This window comes from Protopterus annectens, chromosome 13.part0, assembly GCF_019279795.1.
Source record: "Protopterus annectens isolate FY-2018-M chromosome 13.part0, PAN1.0, whole genome shotgun sequence".
Lineage (NCBI taxonomy): Eukaryota > Metazoa > Chordata > Ceratodontiformes > Protopteridae > Protopterus > Protopterus annectens.
The window spans coordinates 330999556-331011927 of NC_056747.1; the positions used below are offsets into that span (position 1 = coordinate 330999556).

General features: G+C 46.5%; 1 protein-coding gene across 5 annotated transcripts in view; it reads left to right on the forward strand.

Annotated features, from left to right (window-relative positions):
- Positions 1-12372, forward strand: part of SUGP2 (SURP and G-patch domain containing 2) — a 946851-nt gene that overhangs the window by 756220 nt on the left and 178259 nt on the right. The window lies entirely within an intron of this gene.

The following is a 12372-nucleotide window of genomic DNA, read 5'->3' on the forward strand; positions in this document are numbered from 1 at the left end:
TCCCGGACACTCATCACCATTTATACAAGGCTCCTTTTGCAGATCCAGAGACTATTTCCCAGGGCCCTAAAGCTGTAGCAGCTACTTCTACTAAAACCCCTCCCCTCTGAAAGGGAATCCAGGTCCTTAGAGAGATGGGGTAAAAAAGTTTACACTTCTGCTACTTTCAGCTAGGGCTTTGAACTGCCAATTTCATATGATTCAATATCAAGAGTTTATGCTTGACCAGTTAACTAAAAAGCTGTCCTCTGAAGAATCTTTAGATAAAAAATATGTTCAGGAAATGGTACATAACATACAGCAAGTTAGTAACCATTCTTTAAAATGTGGCTATGATGCACTGGAGGCTTCCTTTAGATCAGCCATGACTGGCACAGTTATCAGGAGACATGCATGGTTGAAAGAACAGGCATTACCAGACCATGTCAAATCAAAGCTTTTGGATGCACCCATGGACAAGGTCAATTTATTTGGTTCCCCTGCTCAGCAGGTACTAAAAAAGATGGAAGAGAAGGCGAAATCTGTACAAACGGTGAAAGATTTCTTACAGGTTCAACCTCCAAGGTTTAGCAGGAACTGGCCCTCCAAGAATTGGTCCTTTCCGGACTCCTCTAAGACTCAGAGAGGCAGGAATAGGAGTTCGAGGCAGAAACCAATCCAGGGGTGCCTACAGGGGACGCCAGTGGCAAGGTAACAACCGGCGAGGCACGGACGCAGCCACCACCACTACAACAACTCAATCACAGTGACTTGACAGTGGCACCGCCTACCAGGGAACAACTAGAAGCACCCTTAGGCGGAAAGCTAACCTTATTTTCAAAAAACTGGCATTGCATCACAAGGGAAAAATGGATTTTGCAAACTATAGACCAAGGTTACAGGTTCCATTTCCATACTCTACCAGGGAAGAGAGGAATGCCAAACCTACCACCTACTCAAAGGACAGAAGCTCTAAAGCAAATATCTCAGCTATTAAGAATGAGAGCTGTGGAAAAGGTACCATCTATGGAGCAAGGAAAGGGATTTTACTCCAGACTCTTCCTGGTACCAAGAAAAGAAAACAAATGGAGACCCATTCTAGACCTGTCCGCTTTAAACACATTCCTCATTGTTCCAAAATTCAAAATGCTGACCCTACAGCTTCTTCTTCCCATGCTGGGCAAGGAGTCTTGGCTGGTAACTCTAGATCTCAAGGAGGCATACCTGCACATCCCCATACGACCAATTTGCAGAAGATACCTCCGATTTCTTGCAGGATCAGAGCATTATCAATTTTCAGCATTGCCCTTTGGCTTATCTACTGCGCCCAGAGTGTTCACGAAATGCCTGGCATCAGTAATTGCTCATTGCAGACTTCAGGGGATCCAAATTTATCCCTACCTGGACGACTGCCTGATACAAGCGGACAACAAAAGCAAGCTAACAAGACTTACGAAGAGTCATTTACCCGTTGCAAGCCTTGGGATATACAGTCAATATAAAAAAGTCAAGGCTGATTCCATCCCAAAGAATAACCTTTCTGGGTGCAGAGCTGGACACATCAAAACAAATGGCATTCCTAACTGCAGAAAAGAAAGAGCAAGTACCCCTCTACTTCTTGGCATTAACAAAGCAGAACCATCTAACTGCAAGAAAAGTACTGCAAGCCCTAGGCTTCATGGCATCCTGCATAATTCTGGTCCCTCATGCCAGACTGCATATGAGAAAGCTACAGTGGTACCTAAAGAATTTGTGGTCCCAACACAAGCACAGCCTAGAAACCAAAATTCCAATAATTCCATGCCTGAAACAAGAGTTCCTATGGTGGGCTCAGGCCTGTCAATCAAACACAGGATTGCCCTTCTGCAACAGCCAACCAAGCCAAACCATCACGACAGATGCCTCAGACCTCGGTTGGGGGGCACACATGCTGGACAAGTGCATACAAGGCTTATGGACTCAAGACCAGCTGCCTACACATAAATCTAAAGGAAATGCTGGCAGTAAAATTGGCAATCCAGTCATTTAGACCATTTCTCCAAGAAGGTCAGTTGATAAGGACAGACAACACCACAGTTATGTGGTACATCAACAAACAGGGAGGCACACATTCATATCCTCTATGCCGGCTGGCACTGGACCTATGGGATGTGGCCCTGAGCTACAACATTCAGTTACAAGCACTTTTTGTACCGGGAAAAGAAAACATTCTAGCAGACATATTAAGCAGAACTACCACAGATGCCCACGAATGGATGCTTCATCCGGACATCTTCAAAGCCATCACAAGAGAATGGGGATTACCACAAATAGACTTGTTTGCATCCCCTCTCAATCACCAGCTAAAGAAATTCTGCACAAGGACGTACCACCCACTTGCTTGGAAGGTGGACTCCCTATCTTTCAGTTGGAAAAACCTGACAGCATACGCATTCCCACCACTTCCTTTGATGCACAAGGTGCTTCTGAAGATCAAAGAGGACCGTCCAAAGATCATTCTGATAGCTCCAGACTGGCCAAGACAACATTGGTACCCATTGCTGAGGAGCATGTCTCGGGAACAAATATGGACACTACCCCTGATCCCCATTACTGTTAACGCAGAACAACTACAACATCCTGCATCCAAACCTGAAAACTCTGCAGCTAACTGCCTGGAACATTACATAACAGCAATTAAGCCAAATTTATCTCAAAGGGTTAAAGACATAATCCTGGAGGCTCGTAGGCCTTCAACAAGAAAGAATTATGCAGCAAAATGGAAAAGATATCTCATTTGGAGTACTGCAAAGGGAGAAGATGTGACACTGCTAAACATAGCCAACATCCTGGAGTACTTGGCAGAGCTCTTCCACACAGGCCTGTCCTATTCTTCCATCAAGATACATGCTTCAGCTATTTCAGCAGAATACAGCTTGGATCCTCCTGTCTTCTCTCATCCTCTGCTCAGACAGTTTCTGAGAGGAATTAAAAATGTAAAACCTCCCAGGAAACCACCCTTGCCAGCATGGGACTTGAACTTTGTGCTAGAAAAATTGACACTTCCCCCCTTTCGAGCCAGCAGCAACAGCAGAATTACAATACTTATCCTGGAAGACTGCTTTCCTGCTGGCAATAACTTCAGCAAGAAGGGTCTCTGAACTACAGGCATTAATGTCAGTGCAACCCTTCCTGATCTTCATCAAGATAGTGTCCATGAGAACAAATCCTACATTTATGCCTAAGGTAGTATCCAGAGTGTCATTAAATCAGGCTATCCACCTACTTACATTCTTCCCAAACCCACAGAACAGAGGAGAAAGACTCTTGAATACCTTGGATGTACATAGAAAATTACGCTACTACCTGGACAGGACTAAGTCCAATAGAAAAACTGACCAGCTTCTGGTAGCATATGCCACAGGAAAGGAAGGAAAACCAATTTCAAAACAGACAATCTCAAAATGGATTGGAAATTGCATTAGATTTTGTTACTCTTACCATGGAAAGAAAACTCCAGAGAACATCAGGCCTCACTCCACAAGGGCTACAGCCACTACCACAGCTTTCTTACGAGGAGTGGCTACCAAGGACATTATAGAGGCTGCTACTTGGACCTCCGTGCATACATTTGCCAAGCATTACAATTTACCTTTATACTCTAGATCCCGAGCAGGTTTTGCCACTGCTGTTTTGCAAGGGATCCTAGCTACACCATAATCTCTACTATTTTCCTCCTCCCCTTGTTTAGCTATGGTATTCTGCCCATTTGTAAGGACTGCAGATGCATCCTTGAAGGACATAGTACAGTTTTGTACCTACCATAAATGTAGATGTCCGATAGGAATGCATCTGCAGTCAGGATTACCCACCCACCTTCCCCTCTGAGGTACTCCTAGGGTATTTGCCAGCCTTCAGCTAGCTTGGGGGGGATCTATTGTGGTGTATTTGTTTGTATATATGTACATACATGCTTATTTTATGTGTTTGCTCTCTACTATTTGGAAACATTGGCATTTATCCAAATTTAGCCATCCAAGAGGGCACCTGGCATCGGGCAAGAAACACTGAGGAAAATGGCGTCGGCTGATGCCTTTATACCCGAAAAACTGCAGCGATGACATCGGGTGAAGTGCGACACCAGCCGAAGCCGGACCCAGACTTTGGAATCCGGCCGACCGAAGGGCTGCCTGACGACAGGACAACCCATTTGTAAGGACTGCAGATGCATTCCTATCGGACATCTACATTTATGGTAGGTACAAAACTGTACTATTCCTTCTCCGATATCCTGGAGTTACTGAAAGAAAGAGAAGGCTGACCTTCCAAAACCCCTTCCGAGGAGGAGTCAGTATTCCTTAAGGCTTCTGGCACTCAACCTTCCGCCTCCTGGGTGTCTCCACCCTTCGATGAACTTCTTGACGGTATTTGTCAAAGGGTGTGAGCAAACCCTGATTCTGTGGAGCCCGTACCTAGGCGCACCAACAAATTTCCTCCGCCCCTCCGGGAAAAGAATTTCTTTCAAAGGGAGTCCCGGTAGATGCCATGGTGGTGGCGGCAGCCACCCAGAAGGAAGTTGCAGTGTGTTCCTCATCGGTCCATCAGCCTAACCAGGAGTCTAGGACTATGGACTGGTATGGGAAGCGTACCTTGTCTTCAGCCACCTTCACCTTAAGGTCGCTGAATTACTTATCTCATTTCACTCTGCTCCAGAGAGATCTCCTTAAGGAGTTGGGAGATGCTCTTGTGGCTAACATACTTGAAGCGATGGCTCAAACAGTTAATGCACAGGTTTCTACCCTCAACTCCATCGCAAACTCGTCCATGCGACTCATTTCGTATGCAGCCGAGGGAGCGAGTAGGGTGGCCAACTCAGGGGTATCCCTTAGATGGCAAGCCTGGCTGCACCTGTCACTTCGCAGAGGCCTTCAAGTCTTCCTTCACTGATGCCCCTTTTGATGGTTCCTCCTTGTTTGGGACCAAAGTGAAAGGGACCCTCACCATGTGCGAGCAAGAGGGAAAGACCCTATCTGCCGTAGGGGTCCGTTTTTCCCTTCCATCTAGGCCTTATCCCAAGGCCCAGTGAGGGGGAAAGATGTGGTTCAGGAAATCACAAAGGTTTTTTTCCTGCCCCACAAGGTGAAACCCCCTCCCGAGGCAGAGGAGGGGGGAGTTATTCAGGGAGACGCCCCAGAGGCAGAGGGGCCCCCCGCAATTCCGGCGACCAACTCCTTCCGTGGCTCCCCATACTCTCATTCCTGAGGGTGTGCCCGACTTTGCTTATCCAGAGCCAGTTGGGGGTTGAATTTCCTTGTATCCGGAAGCCTGGGAAAACATCACCCAGGACCGATGGGTATTAGGGTAATTTCCGGAGGTTACATCATTCCATTCTCTTCAGTACCCCCACCCATAAGAAAAATCCCGGACGTTCCACCCAGTCCAGGGGATCAAGCAGCCTCAGAGATCTCAGCTGCTAGAAAAAGGAGCCATCCAACCAGTCCCCTTAGACCAAATCGGATTAGGGACTTGCTCAAGATACTTTTTGGTGCCGAAAAGAACAGGGGACCTGAGACCCATACTAGATCTCAGTCAACTCAATTACGTACACAAGTCCAAATTCCGTATGGTCACTGTACAATCTATTCTCCCATTGTTGGCAGAGGAAGTATGGATGTGCTACATCGACCTGAAGGATGCTTACTACCTTGTCAAAATGGACAGGTCATCCAGGTGTCATCTACGCTTCCGGCTGGGAGCCAGGCACTTCCAGTTTCGAGCCCAGCCCTTTGGTCTCACCACAGCCCCCAGGGTGTTCACCAAGTGTATGACAGTGGTGACTGCTCACTTGAGACGTCAAGGATTCCAGTTTCCATACCTGGACGACTGGCTCCTCACCGCCCCCACCAGGCATCAACTAATTCAGACCAGGAACGCTACCATCAGTCTGTCACCAATTAGGCATCACGATAAACTGGGAAAAATCTGCCTTATTGCCCTTACAGCGTGTCACCTTTATAGGAGCAGAGTTGGACAGCAAATGCAAGCATTCTTACCACAAGAAAGAATCACAGGGTTGCAACAACAAATTCTCACGCTGATGTCTGAGACATGCGAAGGCAAGACTGATTCTTCAACTCCTAGGGACCATGGCGGCTACTATCATGTTGGTTCGGCTAGCAAGATTACACATGAGACTTCTTCAATGGCTTCTCTTGGTCCAATGGTCTCTCCAAAGACTTCCGCTATCCCATCCAATCCTAATGACAGATGCAAGCAGGACCTCCGTTGGTGGCTGTGCACCAACAACTTGAACGGAGGAAAACCCTTTGTTCCGCCCGTCCCTGTTGCCACAGTGACCACGGACGCCTCCGGGGGGGGTATTATCTCAGCAGGATGGCCCAAGGCACGTGGCAGGAGCACGAGATACATTTGCACATAAACGTCCTGGAGATGAGAGCAGTGCTTCTTGCGTTGCAGGCACTTCAAGCAGTTCTCCCTCTAGGGACCATTGCGATACCACACTACTGACATGTCTGAGTGTATCTCAACAAGCAAGGAGGAACCCGATCTTACCCACTATGCAGGGAGGCCATGCGCGTGTGCCATTGGGCAATAGCTTCCCAATGGTTTCTGGTGGCAATGCACATTCTGGGGAAGACCAATGTAATAGAGGACAAGCTAAGCAGGGCGATTCTTATGCCCTACGAGTGGTCCCTGAATCGCCTGTTTGCAGAGCGAATTTTCAGCCGATGGGGTCAACCTTGCTGCGACCTTTTTGCCAGCCCTTTCAATTCGAAATGCAGCAACTACTTCTCGCTGATCCCCCCACCGGGGGAATCACCCAGGGACGCTCATAGCTCACAATTGGCCCTCCGGACTGCTTTACGCTTTCCCTCCGTTTCTCCTTCTCATGGGTGATTCAGAAAGCGCAATCCTTGGGAAGCAGGATGATTCTGATTGCCCCACACTGGCCTCGTCAAGTATGGTTCCCCTTCCTTCAGCCTTACATTGTGGATACTCCTTGGATTCTGGAACCCCTTCCAGATCTACTGACGCACATGTCGGGACAGTTCCACCCCTCTCGGAGGACGCTCTGGCTGACAGCCTGGCTACTCCACTTCCATCGTTATTCAGATGTCCTAATTTTTCTCCGGAAGTAGTCCATATATTGTCGTCCTCTCTTAAACCATCCACTAGAAAAATCTACTTTAGCAAACGGAAAAGGTTCTCTATCTGGGCTCATTCTAGAGGCATTGATCCCTACACGGCTACTGTTGATTCCATTTTGGAATTTTTGTCTATTCTATCGGGCCACCATCAAAGTTCAGCTGGCGGCTATATCAAACTTCCACGTGGCCAATGAGACTAGCCTTATGGCACACAGACTATGTAAAGCATTCCTTAGAGGTACCTTATTGCTTCATCCCCCAGTATCCCAACCTGTTATGTCCTGGGACCTCAATTTTGTTCTTCAAGCCCTCACTCCGTCCACCTTTCGAGCCTGCAGCTTCCATCAAACCCCCATATTTGATCTTCCATAAAGATAGTTTCTCTTAGACCAAGCCAGTCATTCCTTCCCAAAGTGGCTTCTGTGTCTAATATAAATCAGTCTATTGAGCTGCCAGTTTTCTTCCCCAATTTTTCCAGCAAGGCAGAATTCAGATTTCACCAATTAGATGTACATACAGTTACGCTTCTGTCTCCACCGGGCAAAAGATATCCGGAAATCTGACCAACTGTCTCCTTTTCGGAAAACCGGTCTGGTTCTCCGGTATCCAAGGTTACACTCTCTAGATGGATAGCCAGCTGTATTTCCTTCCTCTATCAGACAGCAGGTAAAAATTTGCCTTTTCCACCTAAAGCCCACTCCACAAGAGCGGTTTCCACATCCACAGCCTGTCAAGCTAGATTGTCGATGGATGATATGTGCTGCGGCCACTTGGGCTTCTCCTCGCACCTTTGTCTCTCATTACAAATTGGATGTGCTTTCCAAGGGCAGATCTTCATTTTGCTCCACAGTTCTCAGGAGTATTTTCCTATGAGCCACCCAGGTTGTAGGTGCTAGGGACGCTGTCCCATGGGTAAGAATGTAGGCGAGATAGGACTACATAACATCAAGAAGTTATGTACTCACCATAACGTTTGATGTATGTAGACCATCTCGCCTCACATTCTTACTTACCCTCCCACCTTCCCCCTGCCTGGAGCATTTGGAAGTTGGATTTTATCCTGCAGAGTCCCTTTGAATAAATTTGTTTGTATAGATGTGTGCTATGTATGCAGTAACTGGGTTGTTAGCAGCAGACTAGATCTGGGGATGCGAAGCAGTGTACCATGGGATACCCTCTTAGCCCAGCCAATCAGAGACTTTTGAGCTAGTAAAATAGGCAGAGTCGGAGCCGATATTCGGCTCCAAACCCATGGGTAAGAATGTGAGGCGAGATGGACTACATACATTGAACGTTATGGTGATTACATAACTTCTTGTTTCTATCATACCTTGCCTACACCTAGAGTTCCTCTGGTGGGCAGAGGCCTGCCACCAAAACAAGGGACTACCATTCACTCTACCCTCTGCCGCCCAAACCCTGACAGATGCATCAGACTATGCATGGGTGGGCTCACCTGGCAGGGAAGTGCATTCAGAGCAAATGGAACCCAAGTCAAATGCACCTACATATCAATCAAAAAGAAATCTTAGCTGCACAGAATGCTCTGACCGCCTTCATGGACTACATTCTTCCAGTACAACTAATGGTAGAGACTGAGAACACCATGGATATGTAGTACATAAACAAGCGGGGGGGGGGGGGGACACATTCCTACCCCCTCTGCAGACTAGCCATGGCATTGTGTAACATCACCTTGAGCTACAAAGTGCACCTACAAGCTCAATTCCTGCCAGTGAAATTAAATACACTGGCAGACGGACTAAGCAGAAACCTCATGGACCCACACGAGTGGAAATTGGAAAAAAGGATTTGCAACATGTTGACATGCGAATGGGGAAGCCCAGACATAGGCCTATTTGCCTCCTCCCAGATCTACCAATTGGACAAATTTTGCCCAAGGCCTCACCACAAACCTGGAAAGTGGATGCTCTGTCCTTCAGCTGGAAAAACCTATCTGTCTATGCCTTCCCCCTGCGGCCTCTGGTGTCCAAAATTCTAATAAGTCAAACAGGACAAACCAAGGATGATTTTGATTGCTCCAGACTGGCTGCGCCAACACTGGTGTACCCCCTCCTGCGCAGTGTTGCAGTTATCTCCATGGCACCTGCCTCAGACCCTTTCCCTTCTGTCTCAACAGGAGAAACAGATTCTGCACAGTCGGCTTCCAACATTGAACGTTGCAGCCTGGCTAATTAGTCTCCCTTATCTCTCCGGAAACCTGTATTGGATGTCATCTTAGAGGCAAGGAGGCCTAGTACTAGAAAATCTTATGCTGAAAAATGGAAAAGATTCTGTGCCTGGAACCAGTTTCAAGGGATTCATAGATTCATACTAAGCTAACTGCCCTTGCGGGCCATTGTAAGCCTAGCCAATTATCCCTTGTGAGACTCAAACCCTGCACCTTGTGTTTGTAAGGCAAACACCTTACCCATTAGGCCACCCTCCCAACCCTAGCACAGCAGCGCCCAATTTACCTCAGATTTTGCAATACTTAACTAAGATGCTTCACAAGGGCTTGTCTTTTTCCTCCATTAAAATCCACGCCTCAGCCATTTCAGCTCATTATAGCACAGAACCTCCCCTCTTCTCTCATCCTCTGTTCAAGCAGTACCTCAGAGGGGCCAAAAATTTGAGACCACCCAGGAGAGTTATAACCCCTGCCTGGGACCTTAACTTTGTTATTGTAGAAACTCACTCTACCTCCTTTCGAGCCAGCTGCTACTGCAGACTTAAAATTTCTTTCTTGAAAAACAGCTTTCATTTTAGCAATCACTTCAGGTAAAAGGATGCCCTTATGGCAGTGGAGCCTTACACCATCTTTCATGCGGACAGGGTGTCACTCAAGGCCATTCCATCCTTCATGCCCAAGGTGGTATCTAGTGTGGCTCTTAATCAGTCCATTTATTTGCCAACCTCCTTTCCCAGTCCACAGAACAAAAGGGAAAGGATTCTACATTCCTTGGATGTGCACAGACAACTTAGATTCTACTTGGACAGGACTAAACCTTGAAGAAAATCTCGACTGCTGGTAGCATTTGCTGAAAAGGCAGAGGGGAAAGCTATTTCAAAACAAACCATTTCTAAATGGATAAGCCATTGTATTCATTTCTGCTATACGCACCATGGGAAACCTATCCCCCAGGGGATCAGATCTCACCCTACCAGGGCTGCATCTACTTCTGCAGCCTTTCTCAGAGGTATTTCTACCAGGGACATCCTAGAAACCGCTACCTGGAGTTCTCTACATACTTTCACCAAGCATTATTATTTGCCAATTTTCTCTAAATCCAGCGCTGGCTTTGCCACTGTGGTCTTGCAGGGCCTTCTAGCTGGCCTTAATGCTATATAAACTCGTCTTCCCAACCATAGCTTTGGGAATCTACCCAAATGTAATGACCAACAGTGAAACACAAAACATAGTACACCTACCATAAATGTAGATGTTCGAGTGTATTCACTGTTGCAGTCCTGGTTACCCTCCCTCCAGCCCCCTTACTTCTGGCAATACCTCCACTTTCCTTTACTATGCTTAAAAGCCTTTTTTGGTGTATTTGCTTTTTGTTGGAGGTATACCTTTGTGTTTTTGTTTACTTGCTCCCCATTAGGGGGGCACCTGACATCTGGGGCAAGAAAAACTGATGTAATGGCGTCTGCTGCATGTTTTATACCCCTGACGACCTAATGTCATGGAAGAAGGGACAGCAGCTGACGCAGGACCCAAGACTTTAATAAATCCAACTGAGGGCAATCTGCAAGCAGATTACCCAAATGTAATGACTGCAACAGTGAATACACTCAACATCTACATTTATGGTAAGTGTACACAACTGTACTTTCTGTATACACCTTCACCAAGCATTACCACTTACCTATGTTTTCCAAATCCCGAGCTGGATTTGCCACAGCAGTCTTAAAAGGCCTGCTAGCCAACCCTACTACTACTTGACTGCCTCCACTCTTTCTCAGCTTTGGGAATCAACCCAAGTGTGATGACTGCAGCAGTAAAATGAAGAACACAGTACAGTTGTGTACACTTGGCATAAATGTAGATGTTAGTGTATTCACTGTTTCAGTCCTGGTTACCCTCCCTCCAGCACCCTGTCTTACTATACTTTCTACCTATCCTCTTTTTTTTTTTTTGGCCATATCTTATGGAAAATGGTTTTTACTTTTTATTAGGTCTGTTCCACACCATTTGATGGTTTACTATTTTGGGGGCTCCTGACATCTGGGGCAAGAAAAACTGATGTAATGGTGTCTGCTGTATGGTTTATACCCCTGACAACCTGCCGTCATGGATGAGTCTTCAGCGTCCGACGCAGAAATCCGAAGGCTCTTGTATTCGGGCCGACTGAGGGCTTAACTGCAGGCAGATGACCCAAGTGTGATGACTGCAACAGTGATACACTAACATCTGCATTTGTGGTACGTGTACGCAACTGTACTTTTACTGTAAACAGTTCCTTGCATTTTCGTGTTACGTCCTGTCACTGCAGATTTGTAGCATGGAATATAGTGGCTCATTCTTCTACAGCCACAGCAGCAACTGCTTCCTCCTTGTGGCAGTATGGTGTTTCTATGCACAGTCAGTTTTGGAAGCAACAACCTGGTCATTTGTCCACACCTTCTTTCCAGGTATTTTAACTTGAATGTTACTTCCTTAGCCAGGGCAGAATTCACCATGGCTGTCCTAGAACCAATAGACACTTTCTTGGGGACAGACATCCATGACCATAAAATCTGTGAATTTTTCCAAGTGCCAACACTACTGCGACACTGATAGAACTGATGATCCTAGTAAAGCTACATTGGGAACTTATCATAATTGTAGTTATTTGTATGTTCATTCTTGTAGTAAAATTTCCTTCCCTGCTGTACCTCTTCCTTTTTTGTGGGTATCTTGTGTTTGGACTGATAAACCATTTATGAATCCTTTCTTGCCTTCCCACATCTTTTTTTACCTCACAAGGTTTACTTTCCCTTCTCTTGCGTACAACTTTCGGAGGTCGCTTAGGAGGTCTTGCATGTGGACTACCACACCGAGACAGGTTATGTTCTGGTCACTTCAGATTTCTGAGTGTTACCAAGGTAGGAAAGCAAAATGTGGCAACACGAGATGGGGAAAGGTCCAGCCTATGTGAAAGGGTGCTTATCTCTACAAGTCAGCTGGACTTTTGACTTTCTATAGCACAAGTCCCAAAGTATTGTCACTGCTACAGTAATGAATAGAAGCATCTGCAAT